General features: G+C 42.1%; 1 protein-coding gene across 2 annotated transcripts in view; it reads left to right on the top strand.

Moving 5' to 3' along the window:
• LOC311601893 (F-box-like/WD repeat-containing protein TBL1X) overlaps positions 1-22,516 on the top strand; it is a 166,828-nt gene that overhangs the window by 90,034 nt on the left and 54,278 nt on the right. The window lies entirely within an intron of this gene.

The raw sequence follows: 22,516 nt of genomic DNA, 5'->3' as shown, positions 1-22,516 counted from the left end.
AAGCTAGGCATAGCTGTGTGTGCCTTGTATCCTAGTGCTGCGGAAGTTAAGAGACAGGAGGCTTATGGGTTTTGCTGGCTGCCACCCTAACTCTTAGGTTCACTGAAAGATCCTGTCTTAAAGGAATAAGGTAAAGAATGATCGACTAGGACACCTGGCATTTTCCCCTGGTCTTTATGTACACATAGCTCCACACATGTGAGAATACACCACACTTAACGTCCTTCTTGCTTCCCTTACCACCAGCCTTAAAAACAAATATATGTGTGTTGTCAGTCAGTCTGTGTGTAGGTATATGCATATGTGTGCTGCTAGCTGTGGAGGCCAGAAGAGGGCATCAGATCCTCCGGAGCTGGAGTTAAAGGCAGTTGTGAGCCACCTGATATAGGCTCTGGGAATGGAATGCTGGCCCTTTGCAGTTGTGTTCTCTTACCCTCTGAGGCATCTTTTTAGTTTCTTATCTTTTCTACTCTTAAGACACTGAGTATTCATGTTGTTATCGCTGTAACCACTATTGACATTAAGAACCGGGACGAACAGTTGCAATATCCAGGTGTCTACAAATTGCCCATCACAGAGCTAAATCTTTTTTTGGGGGGGGGCTGGATTGGTTTGGTTTTTTTTTGTTTGTTTGTTTGTTTTTGGTTTGTTTGCTTGCTTTTTTTCCTGTTTTGGTTTTTCAAGACAGGGTCTCTCTATGTTTGCCTTGGCTGTCCTGGAGTAGCTTTGTAGACCAGCCTGGCCTCGAACTCAGAGATCCACTTGCCTCAGCCTCCCAAGTTCTGGGATTAAAGGCGGTCGCCACCACGCCTGGCTCCAGAGCTAAATCTTCAGAACAAAACAAAGCCCTTTCATATGCTGTACTTGTTCATAAATAATTTCATTTTCCCTTCTCCAAAGTTCATCTGAGTGAATCCAATTTCCTTGTCTATCTGTACATTCTCTTCTTATGGTCTGTATGTGGATGATTTATTGTGTTTCTGAAATGAAAAGGGAACAGAAGCCTGGGCTTGGTGCCATATGTCTTAATTCCAGCTCTTGAGGAGGTGGAGGCAGAGGATCAGGAATTCAAAGCCAGCCTCAAATATATAGTGACTCAGGCCAGTCAGGGTTACCAGAGACACTATCTTAAAAACAATTGAGTGACAGACGTCAGGAAATGCTCCAGAGATTGTAAGAGCCAGAGGGGATGGAGAACACTCTGCAGAAGAACAAAGACTTATAAACCAACTAAGCAAGGTTCATATGAACTCAGAGACGGAAGCACCAAGCACAGGGGCTACATGAGTCTGCACCAGGTCCTTTGCATATATACTATCTTTTTGCTTAGTATTTTATAGGATTCTTGACTGAGAATGAGTGAGTCTCTGACTCTTGTGCCTTCCTTTGGGACTCTTTTTTCCCCTCCTGTTGGGTTGCTGTGTTTTTGCTTCATTTTAACTATACTTTGTCGTGTTTGGTGGTTATCTCTTAGAAGCCTGTTTTTTTCCAATGGGAGGGGAAAAGGGGGGAGTAAATCCAAAGAGGGAGGGGGGCTGGGAGGAGTAGAGAAAGGGGAAACTATAGTCAGGATATAGTGTATGAGAAAAGAATATTTTCAATAAAAAATAGCTTTTCAGACAAACAGGATAAAGTCTAAGTTTCGAAAAATGCGTGTTCTTACACACACACACACACACACACACACACACACACACACACACACACAAATTTGGTTTTTTGAGACAGGGTTTCCCTGTGTAACCTTGGCTGTCCTGGACTCACTTTGTAGACCAGGCTGGTCTTGAACTCACAGTGATCCGCCTGCCTCTGCCTCCAGAGTGCTGGGATTACAGGTGTGTGCCACCATACTCCGCTAAATTATACAAATTATGGTCCTTACTTTAAGTAAAAACTTACTCAAAAAATTAGTAAGTGAATGAATGAGTAAATGTATGGATAGATAAATATTAACAAAAAGGAAGTGAGTTTGCACTTGGTGTCTGATAGATCAGAATGTTGGAATTTTGGCCTGTACACTATGATGCTTTTTAGGAGTGTTACATTCATGAGGTACATGCTTCCTTCAGTGTAATCATGTGGCTGTCACATCTTAGAGGTGCTACAGGAATCTGTTGGTAGAATCTCGAGGTGCTTCTTGAACACCTTCTTATGCATAAGACAACAGTTCAAGAACATGTGTGCTCCACCCAATGCCAAGAGTGCTCATACAGACAATAATGTTCTGCAGTATTCTGTACTGGCTCCATATTTCTGAGAAGTTTATCTGTTGCAATATCATCCTAGGGAGGGCCAAGGCCCTGTCCAGGCTTGATGAGCATGGAGGGGGACAATAGACATTATCTATTTGTGAAGCCTAGGCCAAGAAGTGGGTGAGGTACCTGCTTTGGGAGCAGAGGGATGTAAACCACACAGACATCAAGAAAAATTATGTTAATTGAGAAATATAATTCACTTGACCTGTACCGGTCATCCACTTAACACGCAGCATATTTTTTTAAGTGCAGTTAGGCCTGCATTAGGGTCACTCTGAAAAGAATGCCTGAACCCAACCAGTGGCAGTTATGCCCCACTCCTGCCAACCCTTACTCATCTTCTGCCCCTGTGTTTCTCTACTCTAGAGAGCGTATATAAGTAGCATCCTGCTGTTCTGCCCCTTCATACCGACTTCTTTCATTGATGTGTTTTTTTGGGGATCCATGTTGCAGTCAGTGTCTATGCTTCATTTCTCTTTATTATACATTGCTCTTCTAATGTTATTTGTATAGGGCACATTTTGTCTATTCATGTTTACCTTGCATTTCTATCTACTTTTTGATTAATGAATATTTGTGTGTGTGTTGGTAGGGGAATTATGGAGAGAGAAAAATGATACATAAGATCATGTCCCAACATCTACCTGTTGAGGTGAATCCGAGACAGATTCTCTAACCAGAACTGATACTAGTTTTGACCCCAGGAATCTGTTTTGTTCACAAGAATCTTCTATCTTCTTTGACCTCCCACCCACCCCCCAGAACCAAAAGATAGGGGACTACTGACAACGTGAGTGATTGTTTTAAATCATTTTTTAACCTTCCTTCATCTAGATGGAACCCAGACTTTTTACTTGCTAGCCACACTCATAGAGTGTGTTTTATTTTTCTGTCCTGGATTATTGTTAAGCTGGTTTATCCTTCCACAAACTCAGCCTTCCAAATCCCACAGTTGCCACTTACCTTCTTCTGTGGTGCCTGCTGGATATAGGACCACCTCCATGGATCCTGCAACCATGAGATCTGTACGTAAAATGATGTTTTGTCTTCATATAGCCATGCACATCTGCCAGTGTGGTTAATTCCTCTCTAGATACTTTACAATTCCTAATACTGACTGTATTGAAAAGTGCTGTGCAGAGCGTTGTTAAATGTGTTCGTGGGATATTTGAGGGTACACATGTCTAGCAGAGGTGCTCATTTTTCCTGTGTTGTTTTCTATCTGTCTGCATCCAGGCACCCCACAGATAGAGAGATAAGAAAGAACTTTAAGACAGATTTCAGTTCTAACTTGAAACTCTTAAAAGTCTGAAAGCTTCCATTTTATCCTTGATTTTTCCATCTACCAGTAAGGGGCCCCAGAGTCTTTCTAGAAGTTACAGTCCAAAAAAAGACAACGGAGGCCTGAGTCTCAGGCTTTTTGAGCCACATAAAAGAAATCAGGCAGATTCCTCCCTGCAGCTGACCCTGTCCTAAGATGGTCTCCCTTCTCCTTTGTGCTCCTTTTGTAGAGAAGATGACTTAGAACTCATCTGGAAGAGCAAGCACTGCTAATAACATGGGGGCAGGACTTCTGATCTTTCCAACGGGGAGAAGACTGAGGCTGGCAGAGCTATCTCAGAGAGTGTAAAGTGGCCTTTGCCAACTGGATTTTGCTAATTCCTAATCCTGTGTGACTGATTAAGAAGATGGTGCCAAACATACATGTGTGTATTGGCTCTCCCAAGGACACCCTGGGAAGTATGTATGGAAGAGTCTAGAAACTCAAAAAGGAAAGATACTTCCCTTGTAATCTGGTTAAATCAGTGTGGTGTGTGGTGTATTTGGAAGCAGCCTAGTGAGCAGGAGAAGACAAATAGTCATGTTCTACATGTGAATACATCTTTGCCCAAATGCTAGGCATGTTTAGGTTTTTCAGTGTATAGCCTTCCCATGGGAGGCAGTGCTCTGGAAAGACAGGAGAAGAAAAGGAATCCTGACTTGCCAGTCAGCAGCCATTAATGCAAACCAGCGTACTTTAATTCTAAATCACGTTTCTCTTTAAGTGGACCAATACCCTGAATTGGTTTGTCAGGAGCTAAACCATTGAGAAAGATAGCAGATTGGCCATTCCAGTACCCACTGCTGACATTTTGGCAACAATATTAAACAGAGCTGAATAGGCCAAATCGAACTGAGTTTCATACTATGATTCATTTCAAATAATACACTACCACAAAGTAAGGTTGTAGAAGACATTCTTCTTGTGGGTCCTAACTTTCCACCTTGTTTAAGACAGGGTCTCTTTTACTATTTACTATGCTGCAAGCTGCCAAGTTTCAGGAAATACTGAATTAAAGGTAGTTAATCTATCGCTCCTTTCTTTCAGTTACTCAAGTCCACTAGGCAAAATAAGGAATTACAGTTAACAGCCAGGTCAGCCTTCCTAATTCCTTACAAAATGAGCAGTCAACTGGATTGACCATTCTAAAAAACCTGGAAGCTGGTCTGGTCTCCTCTGAGGGAAGTTTTGTTCCCTAGGGGACTTTTGACAGTATCTAGAGACATGTTGGGGTCATGATATAGGGATGGGTACTTAAGGGGAAAACACCAGGAATGTTGTCAAATGTTCTGCAACACACTGGGCAGTTCCACATGCAAAGTGATACCCCCACCCCCAGAACATTTCATAAGCACTGTGCCTTCTTTCACATGACAAAAAAAAAAATCTTTCCAGACATTACATAATGCACCTCAGGGAGGGGGAGGATAATTACCTCCAGTTTTTAGATCCACCTCTCTGAACTCTGAGGCTCTAAAGTCAGCTTTACTTAGTTGCCTTCTCCTGAGTTCAGGCAAGTTAAGCTACATTGCTAGTTGCCCTGGCTTTTTGTAGGGACAGAAATCAAATTCCAAAGCTTCTCTGCTTATTCTCGTTAAATGCTGTTGTCCACCACTGTGGCAAAATACCTGACACTGACAAATCCTTTCAAAAGAAGATGATTCAGTAGGGGCAGGAAGATGACTCAGTCTACAAAGTAAGAACCTGAGTCTGAACCCCCAACATACATGTAAAGGCCGGACATGATGGTGCCCACCTGCAGCCTGAGCATTGTAGGAGTGCAGGCTGGAGGACCTGTGGGGCATGCTGGCCAGCCATTCAAATTGGCAGTCTCCAGGTTCAGTGAGCAATGAGGAAGACACTGATTATCAACCTATGGCCTCCATATGCACTTACATGCATACACACCCTAAAATAGGGAGGGCTATAGAGATTTATTTGGGTTTATGGTTTCAGTCTGTGGTTGTCTGGTCAGTTGCTTTGAGCTGAAAGTAGGCAGGGCATTCATTGGTGTTGAAAGTATGTGGAGAAGCAGAGCTGCTCACCACATGGTGGCCAAGGAGGGAGTAGGATCACATGTGTTCAGGGTCAAGGTATAGTCTTCAGTGACACTTTCTCTAAACCGTACCTTCTAAAGTTTCCACTATCTCCTAACAGTACCATAGATTTAGGAATCTGTTGATGAGTTACCTCATCGTTGCAGTCTTAGCTCTCTTGATACAGTCACTCTGCCAAGCCTGCATACTGTTGCATACCCAAGTCTTCAACACATACCCAAATGGTGATGACAACCATCCAGAGTCAGTAAATTCTTGGTGCAGTTTGTTGCTCTGTGGAGATGTTCAGTTAGGACCCAGAGAAGCCTTTCTGAGTCTTGTTCCATTATTCTGGATGTGAATTTAAAGTTCCTTGTAGCAACTGATGGCTGAGTGATATGTGTGCAAGGATAAGGGATTCAAAACAAAGATAGATTGCATGATCTTCAGTGATATAGTTGTGTTTAAGTAATTTCTGTTCTTGTAAATAGGCCCTAGCCCATATTCTTTTAAGGTACCCCCATAAAACTTATTGATTCACCACTATGGAATTTGCTGGTATCCTTACTTCGGTCTGTTGTTGGTTCCCTGTCTGGATTGTATAGACATTGGTCACGTCTCTTGAGGACTAGTGTCACCCTGCACCACAAAGGCAGGCTAGGTATTCAAGGTGGCCCAAATTGTCTTGTGACTACACAAAACAAAATGCACATTAGAGAATGTTTCTCCGTGTTACTAGAGTAACTGTGTTGCATGTAAAAGGCCTTGGCTGGGTTTCAGGTGGGGATGGACTAAAGGCAGAGAAGGGGAGAGACTTGGGGAACAAGGGCATGGGGAGAATCAAACAGTTGAGAAACAAAGACAAGTTTTGTTTGCTTGTTTAACTTTGTTGTGTTTGAGATAGGCTGGCTCAAACTGAATCTGTGGCTAAGGCCAATCTTGAAGACCTGAGGGGACCCCTAATTCTCTGTAATGGTAGCAGGGTCTGGAGTAGCAAGTTAGAAGTAATTGGGCTGAAATGATCAGTTTTGACATTGGTTCCCAAATATTCATAAAGGAAATCATGAATGGAATTAATGAGAAAGGAAGAGAATTGAGACCTAAGATGTAAGACTTAAGGTTAAACATGTTAGAAATACGAGTTAATAGGGGTAGCAAAGAAGATAGGTTTATAAACCACAGGATTAAACACAGTGTGATGTGTATACTGCAGTCCCAATATAAGAGGTGGAGGCAAGAAGACAGAAATCTGGACTAACCTGGGCTATAATGAAACCCATCTTAAACACACAACCAACTTATGTACATGCTTTAAGAATATTCACAAATAGTTTTTATGAAAATAGGAAACAGGTATAGGAATGAAGACTTGAATTCTGTCCTCAGAACCTAGGTGCAAAAGCTTTGTATAATCCCAGCCCTAGGGAGGCAGAGGCAAGCAGATCCTTGAAGATCATTGGCCATCCATTCATCTTAATGTACCTGAAGAGTGTCAGGCCAGTGAAAGACTCTCAGACTGGAAAAAAAAGATGATGCTTGAGGAAGAGAAATGCACATGGACAAACACACACTAGAAGGAAGATTAACTATGCAGAAAAGATTTTATGAGCAGTCTGGTCGACTTTGGAGCACTTACTACTTAAGAATGGGATGCTTTTGCATGCATATTTTAGTAATTTCTTTTTTTTTTTTTGTGATGCTGTGGGTAAAGTTCAGGTGTCCATGCATGTTGGGCAAAACTTCTGGGCACTACCTCTACCCTTTTTATTTTAGAGTGTGAGGTTGGTAATGTGTTTAAATGGTTGGAATTGTGGCCCTATGAATCTCTTATTGCCTTCCCAGTGAAATTCTGCAAGCATTTTTCCTTCTAAAGATACTAACTTAGCTGGGCAGTGGTGGCTCATGCCTTTAATCCCAGCACTTGGGAGACAGAGGGTAGATGGATCTCTGTGAGTTCAAGGCCAGCCCAGCTTGGCCTACAAAGTGAGTCTAGGACAGTCAAGACTACACAGAGAAACCCTGTCTCGGAAAAAAATAACAAAATGATACTAACTTAGAGAAGTCTTGAACTCCCTTTTAAAATCCTTCAATACCTCCTCCCCTGCTGACACACACACACACACACACACACACACACACACACACACACACACACACACACACACACCCACACCCAACTCCAACCCGACAGAATGTATTCTAAATACTGAGAGATAAAGGCTTGGACAGAATGGCTTCTTAAGGGAAGGCACGCATGGAATCTCTGAAATGTATGGAAGTGTTGACATCCAGCAGTCTTCTAGCCAAGGGTCGACTGCAGGAGAGCCTCTGCAGCTTAATTTTTAGAACATCTTGTCCTTGAGAGTAGAATTTCTAATAGCTTGCTGAAGTACAAGCCCTATTTACTTCAGGGCAGGTGCCTCAATTTTCAGTGGGGCTCTTATTCAGTAAATTCATTGTAAGTTTAAGGCACAAATACATTTAGTTCACCTAGCCTACCAAACATCGTAGCAGAATGTCTTAGTGGGTTTTGGACTATTATCATAAAATACCAAACTGGGTAGCTTTTAAACTGAAGTTTATTTCTTTGTATGTTGGAAGTCCAACATTGCAGCAGAGCAGATTGGTATTTGGTGATGGCTCCTTTTACTATGTTTCACAAGTGAGGTTTCAGGGAACTTTCTGGGATCTCTTAAAACACATGAACTACAGCCATATAGCTCCATGCTTGTGACCTTATCACTTCCCAGAGCCCAAGCCTCTTAATAGTGTGTCGCCGTGGGGGTGAAGACTTAACAGGAATTTGGCCAGGTTTGAAAAGAGCATGACTATGGCACAGGGTTTCCTGGACTAGAATGCGTCCCATTGTGAATAGTGGCTTGGCTTTGCAGCAGAAACATGCATACCACTCATCTTAGGTCATATCAATAAGCACCTTGTCACCAAACTGGTCTCATTAGAAATACTTTACAAACTGGTATAACAAAGAAGTCGTTACTAAGTGTTGTGTGCCTAGCCCTATGGAAACCCATGGTAATCATTTCCCAGTTTGTGTCAATGCAGCCAACCCAGGTCAGGTGCTATAGGTACTTTTCAGGATCCAGGAGAGAAAATGATGACTAAAATGTGTTTTCTTTATGGCTTGAGTGGGAGGAATCAGCCAAAGCACCAACACATCTCTCAACACAGTGCTACTGAATTAATCAGTGTACCAACCCAGTGTCTCAGGAGCCAAAAGGACTGAAGGAGGATATGAAGGAAGGCAGCAGCTTTGCAGTGACGCCATCAAGAAAACATGAAATCTTACCCAGGGGAGGAGGCTTAGGATAGAACAAGACAGGCCAGGACATGTGCTGCATTCTGCATGTGCTCCAGAGAGCACTGTTGTGTAGAGAATGATGCATGAAATCCTTCTGGCTGAGCAAAGAAATCTACACAGGCAGAATGCAGGAGGGAGAAGGAGAGGGGGATGGCACCCAGTCTGCCACACCTCCATTGTCCTGCACAGCTATCTTGTCCTTGCATCTCCAGGGAGGGGTTCTTGTGGCCATACTCCATAGGGTCTTCAGAAGATACAGTGGGCCAAGAGTTAGATCTTCTGAGGAGGCTATATCCCTTGAGCTCCAGTTGCCCTTGTTTGTTTGTGTGTATGTGTTTGCTCATGTGTGTGGGTACATAGGTATCCATATATATGTGAAGCCTAGAGGTCAACCTCAGCATTTCTCAGATTCTTTCCACTTAAAAAAAAAAGACAGGATTTCCCACTGGCTTACAACTCAGCTGATTAGCCAAGCTGGCCTGCCAGTGAACCCAAGGGATCCTCCCAGTTTTGGGATTGTAATTCTGTGAAAATTTATCAGCTTGTTAACATGGTTTCTGGGCCTGAACTCTGATTCTCATGCTTGTCCTACAAATACCCTATAAGTTGAGCTATTTACTGTCTCCTCACTCCTGGGCTTGGATTATTATTTCATAATAGCAAAAGGATGCTGAAGCTCTTCAGCTCTAGGTACCTTCCACATTTATTTACTGCTGAACCTTAAATGACATGGGTTGGAACAATATGAAGTCTGTATATATGTGGACTTTTATTTTTGAGAAAATTCACAAACTGTGTACATCCTGGAAGGATCAGATAAATTAAGTTTGTGTCTGAAATCTATGTAGATAATAGTCTATCTTATCATTTATGGTCATAAAATATACAGAAATCTGTTATATAAAGTTAGAATGTAATGGCCGAGGTATAGCCAGTAGTAGAGTGTTTGTTCATTTTGTCAAGGTGACACAAGCTTAGACATATCTGGGAAGAGGGAACCTCAACTGAGAAAGTGCCTCCATCAGATCGGCTTGCAGGCAAGTCTATGAGGCATTTTCCTGACTGACTGACTGCCTGATTCACTGATTGATGTGAAAGGGCACAGTCTGTGAGCAGTGCCACCCCTGGGCAAGTGGTCCTGGATTATATAACAGTAAGCGGAGCACGCCATGGGGAGCAAGCCAGTAAACTGGTGGCACCCCATCCATGGTCTCTGCTGTACTTCTGCCTCCAGGTTCCTGCCTAGAGTTCCTGCCCTGTCTTCTCTCACTGATGGGCTGTGGTCAGGACATGTAAGCCAAATAAACCCTTTCTAACAGCATTAGAAAGCAACTGGGACAGTACTAAAATACAGTAAGGAGTATTAAATGTTAGTCTTCTTATAGCAAACATTGTCTAACTTTGTTGGTTGGTTGGTTTTCAAGACTGGGTTTCTCTGTGTAACAAAATCTGGCTGCCTCTGCCTGCCTGAGTGCTTGGATTACAGGCATGCACCAATACCACTCAGCCCCATTGTATAACTGTTAAGACAATCAATTTCAATCTTTTTTTTAAATCTCCCCATCTTGTAAAACCTTTATGAACATATTTGCTTCCCCACCAAACTTGGCAAAACTTCCTTTTTTAACACAAATTATCACAATTCTCAGAACTGAACTGACATAAATTGCTGACCTCTTCCAGTTTTTCTTTGTTTCATTTGTGCTGATTCTTTTAAAACTAACCAGTTGTGAAAGACTGTGAGGTCAGACCCCAGCCAGTGGGGAAAAGGCACAGTGACCACCTGCATTAGACTAAAGCCAAGTTTACTTCCTGCCTCGGGGTGCTTGTTCTCCACTTTGTGAGTAGTGCATCCTCTTGATCAAGAGAGTAAAAGTTCCTTGTTGACACTTCTGCTTTGTTTGCTTGTCTCTTTGTGTGACTAACAATATTAAAATGCGTTTTAAAAGTTTGCAGCAAAAAAGACTTACTATCTTTGGTATCATTTTCAATCGAGAGAAAGCAAAACCAATATGAAGATCCAGCATGACATTGCAGCTTCATTACATTAACTGTAGGATGTCTGACACTGCTGTAATTGTTGCACAGCTATCACCTGTTGCTGCTTTGGGGCATCGGATTTATATGCAACCATTGCTCCAACTGCTCTGCTATTTCAGTATCCTTACCTGGAAGCATGTTTTTGGGTTCTCCTCATCTACTGTTTTTGAGTATGGTTTAGGAGAGATTATCACTAAGGTGCCTGAGGCAGAATGGAGATCTTCCCTAGTAACCTTTCCAAACCTATTCATATTTCTGGAGTCTCCTATCCCCAAAGTTCCATACCTTTTCTTGCTCTTTGATTCAGGTGAGAATGTGCAAGATCCAGATGGGGAAGAATTCAGCTCAGTAAATGAGACTAGGTATTAAAGCTTTTTCCCTTTCTACATTAGCATGCCTGGTGGTATTGTCTCTGTTCTGGTCATATTTAGGCAGCCATGTTGGTAAAACTTTATGGCCTTAGCTTCTGATATTTCGAGGGGACAGTCTCATAGCAAACTTCCTGATCCTTTGGTTCTTAAAATCTTTCTGCTCCCCCTCTACAGTGTTCCCTGAGCCTTAGGTGTGAGAGTTGTATTATAGTTCTATCAGTTGGGTTTGAGCTCCACAACTCTCCAGTAAATTGAACATGTATGCTTTATTTTCCTGCTTAGTGTATATTGAGAATTGGGCTAGAGTTGACTAAAATTTCTCCAGCTTTTCCCCATGTACAAGCTCATTGCATTTCAGTTCTTAGGAGATGTATGCTGGGGTTTTTTTGTTTTGTTTTGTTTTTGTTTTGTTTTGTTTTTCTTTCTTCACTATAGTAAATAATGTAAAATAAATCATTTTAGGAGAAAAGGCTTATTTTGATTTCTTTATTTCAGAGTTCTTCATTTTCTTGACATAGGCACTTTGGACAAAGCATCATGGGATAGAACAAAATTATGTACCTAATGGCATTCCGGAAATGGAGAACCAAGAAGAAATAAAGTCCCATTATCCCTTCTGGGCATGCTTATAAGGATTTTAATAGCCCCCCATACACCTTTAGCACCACAGCCTGAAGGCCAGGCCTGTGACACATGACATTTGGGGGGCATTAAAGATAAAAAGCATAATATACTCAATACACATGATAGAATGAGTTTAATACATTTTGAAATTACCAGGAGGAAAATTTTAGTCATCCTAAGTGTTATGCATATTCATATAATTGCTTCTTGTTGGAGAACCCAGAAACAATTGCACCCAGAAACTCTAACCACAAACCCAGGCTCTGTTCCTGAATCAGTACTGTGTGAATATCTGTCTTGGTCCGTGTTGCCTTGATGGTTGCCTTGATGTACTTAGGGCTGTTTTGTGGATGAGAAGCCACAGGACACAGCCCTCTGAGGATTCACTGGATGAAGATTGGTTCACCTTTCAGACACCCCAAAAGATGGGCATAAAAGCAGACACCTACATTTTGTTCAGGGGTGTAAGCTGCTCACCACTCTTCTCTATGAGTCCTTCTCCTTTAGGAAGAGGCACTTCAACTTTTTGTAGTACTTCTTTATTTCTGGGTTTCAAATCCAGAGCATTGCACATGCCAGGCAAGCACTTGGCCACCAAGCTACATCCCCAAGTCCTCAGAATTTTTGGCCTTTATATATATGTGTGATTATGAAGATCAGAGGTTGTGCAGATGTCATCCTCAGTTACTCTCCATGTCTTTCATTGAGACAGGGTCTCTCACTTGAACCAAGAGCTCCCTAGTCTAGCTAGTCTAGCTAGCCAGGTTGTCCTGTAGACATCACATCTTCATCTTCCTGAGTGCTGGGACAGCAGATAAGCTTCAATGCCTTCCTGGCATTTATATGGATCTGAACTGACATCATCAGGCCTGTGTGGCAAGTACCTAGCCCTCACCAGAGTTTCTCTTTTGTTGATCTGAAATCCTCTGAACACCTTAAAAAACAGTAATTTTAAAATATAGCTGTGGATAGTAGGACTGAAAACATATGCTTATTTTTGTGTATTGAAATCACTAAAATACTTAGTTCATAATTTGGTACCTTGACTTACTCCCTGTCTAGTCCCTGCCAGTAGATGGACAGTGGCTCTAGAGGCTCAATAGACCATGAATGAGCTCATGCAAAAGTTTAGCACAAGGTCCAAATCCAAGATCAAGACCACCACACAATGTATTTCCTTCCTACTTGCAGCTTCACTGTAAGGAGTGGCCTTGAAGCACACCATGTCTGTGGTTATTTGAAATTGCCAAGGTTGATGTCATAATGTAGCCCAGACTAGAATAGGTTAAAACACACGTTACCTCCCCCGTCTGGATGCCACTGGGTCCATAGGAGAAGATAATCTTCTTCCTGTGTGCCTGCCATTTGATGACTTATCTTTTTTTTAATGTTCTTTATTATTACTATAATTTATTCAGATTACATCCCGGTTGTTATCCCCCCACTTTTATCTTCCCAATCAGAGGTCTAGGGGAGGGGAATTGGTGACTACCTTAAGAGGATAATGTATACACTAAATTGAAGGCTTTCCCCTCTGCAGTCTAACCTCATAATCTAGATTAATCTAGAGGGTGTCCTTGAATGCCTCCCAACCCTCATATTACCTCTTTACTGCTGGAATTTTTACAGGCATACAACCAACATGCTCAGCAGAATTCAGTTGCATTTATAGTGTTTTATGTGTATGAGTGTTTTGCCTGTACGTACGTACGTATGTATACCATGTGTGTGCGTAGTACCTGTGGAGGTCAGAAGAGGTAGAATGGGGATTATGAATGGTTGTGAGCTGCCAAGTTAGTGCTATGAACTAAACCTGGGTCTGCAGGAACAAGTGTTCTTCACTACCAAACCATCTCAACAATGGTTCTTTGAAAAAGACGAGATCAGATCATGTTCTGGGTGTCTGCAGATCAGAAGTTCAACATGTCATTTTAGAGGATCCAGTCCAGCCCATAATAGTAGCCACACATTACCCCTTCCCACCCCACCATTCTTGTAGATCTCCATGCTACCCTTGAGACACTTACAAAGCAGCCAAAGGAATCCAGGCAGGTCACATTCTTTGCCATGTAAAGTGAGCACTTACATAGAGCAAGTTTTCCTGCCAATTACAGTGTACCCTAAAAGGCCATTTCTACACCCAAGCAGCAACATTCAAAGCCAAACACAGAAGCTTGAATTAAGTTTGTGGCCCTCTTACCACACAACTTACTAGTGTCCTTAGTGGTATCTTACTGAAGGGCAGGTTTTGAATCAACAAGGCATGAGTTGATCTGTGTTGTTAAGTTGTCACCCTCTGGGGCTTTTCTCAGAAGTCTTCCATGGTTGTATGCAGTAGGTGAATATAGGCTCAGGTGGCTTAACAGAGGAGGAATGCCTTGTTGGTACAAGTATGGGTTGAGTGCCCGTTCACCTAGACTCCTGCAGTACTCTGGTCACTTCCAAGAGTTTTGTCAGGCTTTCAGCTGCTTGTCAGGACAGAATAGGCATGCTCTCTGAGGCTGGTGACTTTGAACAAAGCTGTGGACCTCTCCTAGCAATGGGTGGGTACTGAGGAAGAGAAGTAGCACTTTTGCCCTGGAGCTTTTGGCGCCCAGACTCCAAGGGCCTTTCCACTGAGTACTGTGCAGTTTTCTCCAACTGATCCTTTGAAGTCTTGGGTGCTAAGCTCAACATCTTTCAACACTCTTAGCTATTTTCAGGAAAGTGTGTTATACAAACAGATGGCCTGCTGAGAAGCGCTCTGTGTTTGGAAGTCTCATAGCACAGTAGGGGAGGCCTTGACCTTGGAGTTTCCGCTCAGTGGTGTTGGTTTCAAATGTAAACACGACGTTACCTTGGTGGTATATCAACAGCCACCAAGCTCAACACTTGGCAATAGACTGGCAATCCCTAGAGAATCAACTTTCATAGCAGTGTTACAGTGGGGATGCACCTTGCATCTTGTATTATGATTAGAAACCTCAAAGAAGATCCTGCTTCATAGGGGAAGCCAGTGGGTGTGGGTGTAGGTGTAGGTGTGGTCTTTGGTTCCATGATGCTGGAGACTATGACCAAATAGCTCAGAAGTGTGTTTGGAGGGAAGTGTCAATTCTACTTCATGATACAGCATGAGTCCAAGTCTTTGAAACCCACAAAGGTTGGTTTTCTTTCTGGGAAGTCTGTTCTTCAGTGATGTAAGGCAGGGGAAGAGGTTCCTTAAATCTTCATGTCAAGAGTTTGCTAAGAAATAGCTGGGCGTGGTGATGTAACCTTGTAATAAGAGGCTGAGACTAGAAGATCTGGAGTTTAAGCCTACAAAGAGCTCCTGTCTTAAACAAACAATTGAATAACTAGATGACTTTAACATTGACTTCATGGTAACCCAAGAGCTTTCAGCAGGGCCTTTGTTTTATTCTTAATAAAGCATGTCTTTACTAAGATTTGCACGTGGAAATGCTTCCTAGTAAGAAACAGAAACAAGTTACTTCCTAGGGATTTCAGAATAATATATGCATAATTCAGGTTCTTGGTTTCTATGGCTTTCCATCTGGAAATTAAGTAAGTAAATAGCCCTGTATACTCAGATGACACCAAAAGCAAAGTAACTTATGGTCCATTGCGCTGGCTTGATGTTTTTGTTTTCTTGTTGTTTGCGTGCTTATTTGAAGGCAAACACACAGAGGATGACACAAATTGGTTTTTATGTTTGGTTTTCTTGTCTACAAATGTACCAGTTTCAATCACAGTATGAGTTATCTTTTGATGGCTTTGTAACAGATGACCCTGAATCTCTACAGGTAACTAATGCTCTCATGTATACCCAGAGACCCTGGAGTCCTGGTGCAACCCAGACCAATCAGGTGGAACCAGCTTTATACTATACTCTCTCCACACATAGCCTTTATATCTTTTTAAAATGTGTGTGGTGTATGTGGTGATATGTGATGTGTATATGGTGTATGCGCCTGTGCATGTGCTTGTGCAGAGGCCAGAGTAGAGCATTGGCCACCCTGTCCTGCTTTATCACTCTCTGCCTTATTTCCTGGATCCCAAGAGTACCGAGAAGTAGGGGCTTGTAGTACCCCGAGACACTTTATATTATAGCCCTCTTTTTTTTTATGCCCATAAGTTCATAGTGTGGTTAAAGAACAACTCTTTCTAATATGTAAACATTATTGGAAAATGCTAAAAAAAAAATTGAGTTGCTTTCTTTTTCCACAGTGTACACAACTCCTAAGACCCCCAATGAGTTTCTAAAGTAATGGATACTTCTTTATTTATCCTGTGTATATTTTGTTTTCTCTCTACAAGTATTATCTGTGACAAACTTTGATCTTGGCATATAGAGGAAGCAATCTATGCTTCTTTTAACTTGAGTTGCTGCCATCACTATTCCTGTACTTTGGAGCCATTATTAAATACAGTTTGTTATACCATGATGGTCCACATGATTATTGGGATGGCTAAGTAACTGATGGGGTGGCAGGGGTGGGGTGGGGAGAGAAAAAGAGAATATGCGTATGCCGGATGAATCAGTCTGGGAGGTCTTCTCCATCCACCCAACTGTCCAGGACAGTGGAATTTTTATCAGATATTCATTCCATTTATAAGACTGTTGGTCATAGTTTATTTTGTTTAAGGGTTTTTTTTTTAAAGATTGGATTATCATTTTTATTTTATGTGTGTGGATGTTTTGCCTATATGCAAGTGTACCACATATATGCAAAGCCCATGGAGTCCAGAAGAGGGAGCCTGATTTCCTTGGAACTGTTGTTGGGTGTGAGCTTCCATGTTAGTGCTGCAAACAGAACCCCAGGCAGCCTGCACTAGCAGTAAGTATGGGTTGTGGTGGTGCACACCTTTAATCCTAGCACTCGGGAGGCAGAGGCAGGCAGATCTCTGAGTTCAAGGTCAGCCTGGTCTACAAAGTGAGTCCAGGACAGCTAGAGCTCTGTCAACACAGAGAAATCCTATCTTGAACTCCCCCCTGCCTCCCTTCCCCAAAGAGAGTATCAAGTACTGTAAACACCCGGGCCATCTCTAGCTCTTATTTTTGTTGTTATTGTTGCCATTATTTTGTGCCTTACACATACTAGACAATTTGTCATTAAGCTACATCCTAGCCTTCTTGGACATGATTTAAGAGGTGACAGTTTGGCTGGGGAGATGGCTCACTGTGTTAAAGGGCTTGAACGTATGGGTAGGAGTCTGTGTTTGGATTTTCAGAACCCATATAAAAAATGTTGTATGCTAGGCTGGGCGTGGTGGCACATGCCTTTAATCCCAGCACTCGGGAGGCAGAGGCAGGTGGATTGCTGTGAGTTTAAGGCCAGCCTGGTCTACAGAGCGAGTCCAGGACAGCCAGGGCTACACAGAGAAGCCCTGTGTCGAAAAATAAAAACAAAACAAAACAATTGTATGCTGTAGAAAGAGTCTGTAATCTTAGCATTTCTAGCAAGATGAGATGAGGTGACAAGAATGGCCAGAGGTTTGCAGGCAGCTTGCCTGGTGTATGCAGCTGCTGTGAACAGTAAGAGACTACTTCTCTTTAAGGTGAAAGGTAAGGACTGACAGACACTAAAGGCTGTTCTATGACCTCTTTGAAACTTCATTCACACTCACACACAGGAACACTGTGATGGCAATCTTGGCTGTCAATTTGACTGCATCTTGAATCAACTAAAACCTGTTAGATCAGATTATTTGAAGCAGGAGGTACCACCCTGTCTGGGTGGCAGCCCAAACAAAAGGACATAGAAGAAAGAAACATTCTTCTTTTGCCTGATTGCTCTGATTCTTGCTGGCAAGTCCATCTGTCTTGTTGCTGTAGCTTTCCTTCATCATTTTAGAACCAACTTCTTTGGCTTTCCAGGATAGTCTGGAAACCAGCAACTCTTTAGAAATCCTCTAGGTCTTCAGCACCAGAATGGAACTCGTGAGACATCCAGCCCTGTAGACTGAACAACTATTAGTAGATTCCCAGCCTCTCCAGTGTGAGACATTGTTGAATTACCCAGATCTCACTCACTTTGTGAGTTAGTCTAATAAATTCTGTATATATGTGTGAATACATATATTCTACCAGTTTTGTTCCTTTCAAGAACCCTGACTAATAAAACCGTATTCACATACACATCATACAGCAGGAAAATAAAAGGCAACAGTGTTTTTATTACATTTGGGTCTCTCTGCAATGGAATATTTTTTTTAATTCATTAATTCTTTCAACAGAACTACTGTATACCATTGTGTCCCAGTCATCTGGTGAGGTACTGGAAATGGGACTATATGGACAGAGAAAATGATACGGACAGACAGCATTTTAACACCTATTTGCAACACACCGCACATGAATCACATTTCCACAAAAGAGAAATAATTTGTAAATTCTGGAAAATTGCAGTGATTTAGTGAACATTTTGGGGTGGGGGCTGTTTTAGTTTCATTTCTATTGCTGTGATAAAAATACTCTAACAAAAAGCCATTTGGCGAAAAGGGGCTTATTTTAGTGTACAGTTAAGGGGTACAGTCAGTCCATCATTGATAGGAAGCCATAGTAATTGGAAATTAAAACAATTATCTCATCACACCCACAGTCAAGAGCAGAGAGACGCATCCATCCTCTCTTGGATTGTTCCCGGCAAGCTTTCTTCTACCCTATGTAGTTCAGGATGTCCCACCTAGGGACTAGTGCTACCCAGAGTAGGCTAGCCTTTACTGTCAGTTAACTTCATTAAGACAGTCACCTACAGACATTTTCACTGACTAACCCAATGTGGACATTCCCTCACTGAAACTCCCTCTCCTTCTAGGTTTTTGTCAAGTTGACAGAGGTAATCAACATACCTCAGGGTCTGTTGTGTTTAGTTTTGATTTTGAGACATAATAGGGCCTCATTCTACTCTGCAGCTGGGTTACAGTGTGTATACCAATATGCAAGGCTGAATATTTTGTAGGATGGTAGGATCTTAAAATTGGAGGGAAACTTTGAGACAGTCTTATAGCCTCTGTATTTCATGGACTTTCCGTTGTGGTGCACAAAGGGTGGTAGTTCCTATCATGGAGATGTAGGGCTGGGATGGTGGAGTGTGGTACATCCTGGGTCAGTTCCTTGCATTTCCTGTAGAATGCTCCATATCCATGGGTGAGAAGCTACCAGTTGGTTCACTTACAGGTTCTGCTGCTGCACCTAGTAGCCCTTACCTTTATATTCAGTATTGTGAGTTGCTTTGTTCTGAAGTGTCATGCTCATGGTGTCAAATGTTTTTATCTGAGATTCATGGCTTTGACACCATCTTCCTCCTTGATTCTAACTTTTTCCATGAAGAATTTTCAGTTTCCCCACTTTTAACAATCTGAGATGTTAGCTAAAGTTTCCTGATGTGGGGAGTCATCTGGGAATAACAAAATCCAAATGGAACATTGAAGAGAATGACGTCTGGATTGATGAGGATGGGGATGGCTGTAAAGATGAGCTGGTAGCATGGGAGAATTGCTTCGTTTGCTCCAGGCTTGCAAAGAGTGATGATAATATGTGTTGAAAGCTTCAAGCTATGAAGCAAACTGTTAGGTACTCATTGTGCCCCATGACAGCTATTAACACATTGAGCTGCCTGGTTCTGTATGATGTACCTAAACTTGTGGCAGTGTTTCTACAGTGGCTTCTTAAGAGCTTACCTGGAGTACTGAAACAGAGATGCTCACTTCATAAAAAAACATGATCAAAACTAGTAGTTATAGCACATAAATGCACATAGATGTTCCCTTTAACTGTCTTTTAAATTATTAACTAAATTTCAGACATTTTCAGACCTGATTTATTTTCCCACAAATGTTGTTTTTCAGTTTAAGGATCCCATCTGGGAAACAATCCTGCCTGAATCCTCCTTTTATTTTGTGCATCTGTGGTGCTTTTTTTAGACCTACCTTGTATAAGTTGACCTTGACAGTTTTGAGGAGACCTGCTCTTGTGTTTTGTTTAGTTGGGGTTGGCTTGATACGATCCAGGTGATTAGAATGGGATAATGTGTTCTGGGGGTATCCTCAAAGTAAAGTACCCTACAGTTCTTTCCTATCAAGGAGATAGTCAACATAATTTGCTGTTGATATTCACCTTTGCCTTTTTGCTGAAGTTGGGGGAGCTAAATGTCTGTATTATGAAGTTAATGGTTTCCTCTTTCTTTGTTTCATTCAAAATCCACACTGCATTGGATGTGATAAATTTCACTTCCTGGAGGGTTTTTTTTCCTTATGTTTTACGTGGGAAGCTTTGGGCTTTCTTTGAAAATGTTGTCAGTGGGGAGGGCACGGGAGGGAGGGAGGGAGATACAGAGAGAGACAGAGAGAATACCTCAATGTGTGTTTACAGTTGGACATGAACATGTGAGCTTTGGCTAGAGGCTAGGTGCTAGATCAATCTCGGGCTGTTGTTCCTCAGTTACTACTTACCTCGTTTTGTGTGGCAGAGTCTTTCTCACCGACCTGGCATTGTACAAATAAGCTAGGCTGGCTGGCCAGTGAGCTCCAGAGATGTACCTGTCTCTGCATTTAAGCTTGGACATATGCTTTGTTTATGTCTATAAAAAGCATTCATATGGGTTTCACTGCAAAAAAATGTGTGTTCTGGTAGTTCATGGATTTATGTAATATTTTATTACTTCTCATAGATGCAGGAGTGAAGAAATTCCACTCAGCAAGAGCAAGTTTGGAGATAAGCAGTTGCATGTTTCTATTCAGTACCATTGAACCACTTCAGGTGAAATTCTAGGGGGTCTGGGGCTGTTTTAGTGTTAGAGCCCAGGCTGGATGCTGCAGGTAGTTGGCAGGCCTTCTGCAAAAGAAGACCTCCATTAATTCAGCAAGAAGTTTAAGCAGAGGCCTCATTAAGTCCATAACTTTCTCTTCTTGAGTATTTTTAGACGCAGAAAATATCAACCATAAATATTTAATGTTGTGTTTATAGACTTTAGCATCACAAAAGTACAAAAAGGTGACTGTGAGGGAGCTAGTTGCACTGAGATCGAAGAGAAAGTATTCTAGAACCTTCCCTTGTACAAAGAAATTGTCTCCAGCATCCCTAGAAATGGAGGCAAATAGCTCATTTTAAGAAAGTCACAGAGAAAGTACCAGTAATGAATCTACTCTTTGGGTACTAGGATGTTTGAAGATCTTTCCTGGTCTAGAGATACTGATAGAGGGAGTATAAGGGCGGGTGGAGGGGGGAAGAGGTGTCAACAACTTGGAAAATAAAGTTAAGCATTCAGACATAGATAACACCCCTCCATTAAAAATCCCTGCCAAACTTTGGGTGTGTTTATGGACATGCACCTGGCTATTTTCTAGCTTTGAAGTATGTATCCATCTTAATTATTTTTCTGTTGCTGTGAAGAGACATCATAGCAAAGGCAGTTTATAAAGAAAAGTGTTTAATTTGGGGACTCATGGTTCCAGAGGATTAGAGTCTATGATGATTGCAGCAGGGAGCATGGCTGTAGGCAGACAGGTAGGTATGACACTGGAGCAGTACCCTAACACTTACACCCACAACTTGGAATCTGAGAAAGAGCTAACTGGGAGTGTCATGGGCTTTTGGATTGATCCTTAAAAGCCTACTCCTAGTGACACACCTTCTCCAACTAGGCCACACCCCCTAACCCTTCCCAAATGGTCCCATCAACTCTGGACCAAGCAGTTAAACATATGAGCCTATGTGGGAACATTTCTCATTTAGACCACCCCATTAAACATGGAGAAAATGCATGTGGACTGAAAATACATCTCTACATCCCTCCTGTGAAGCACACATTCTATGATTTATTTAGCACACAGGCTTGCATTTTAGACTGCTTCCAGTTTTTGCTTTAGGGGAGGTTGCCGGAAATAGAAGTGTAGGGCTCTTGAGACAGATTATCAGATTGCTCTCTTCAAAGGTTAAGGGACTGGTACCATGGGGAGGCAGAGCGGTTGGAGGAATGGAGTAGGAAAGGATTGCAGTTCGTTGAAACAGCTCACATGCTCACAGTTAACCAGGCCAGGCATGCCTGGCATCCTGTTTGCATTTTTCCCTCACAATTTTTTGATTTCTTAAAGGGTGGAATCCTTTCATTTGTATTTCTTTCCCTGTGCTTGAAAACTCAGGGTTCTTTTGAGCTGAACACTGTATGGGTTTTCTGCCAGCTGTTTTAAAGGATGGCACTGCCAGAGTCTCATCTGAAGGCACCCTACCTGACATTTATTGGTGCATTAGTCTCTGGACTTGAGCCAGCCGCTGGCTCAGAGTATTAGAGCTGTGTATTAAACAAACACTGAAGAGAACATGATAACAGCTCCATGTACTAAGATTGGACACAGCATGTGTATAGTTAATTACGAAACTTCTTTCCTGAAAAGTCAGTGTTACATACCACACATACCGTGCTTGCTCATGGCAATTGATATACTTGGAGCCCCCATCTCCTAGTTCTAATATCTAGTCCTGAATCAGTAGGTTTTAAAGAGTATTTTTAAGGATGGGGGTGGGTAACTTGGTTGCTAAAGTGCCTTCCATACAACGACATGAGTTCAGATTC

Source organism: Acomys minous, assembly GCF_964271855.1.
Source record: "Acomys minous genome assembly, chromosome: 7".
Classification (NCBI taxonomy): Eukaryota; Metazoa; Chordata; class Mammalia; order Rodentia; family Muridae; genus Acomys; species Acomys minous.
This window is presented reverse-complemented; position numbering and strand designations above follow the sequence as displayed.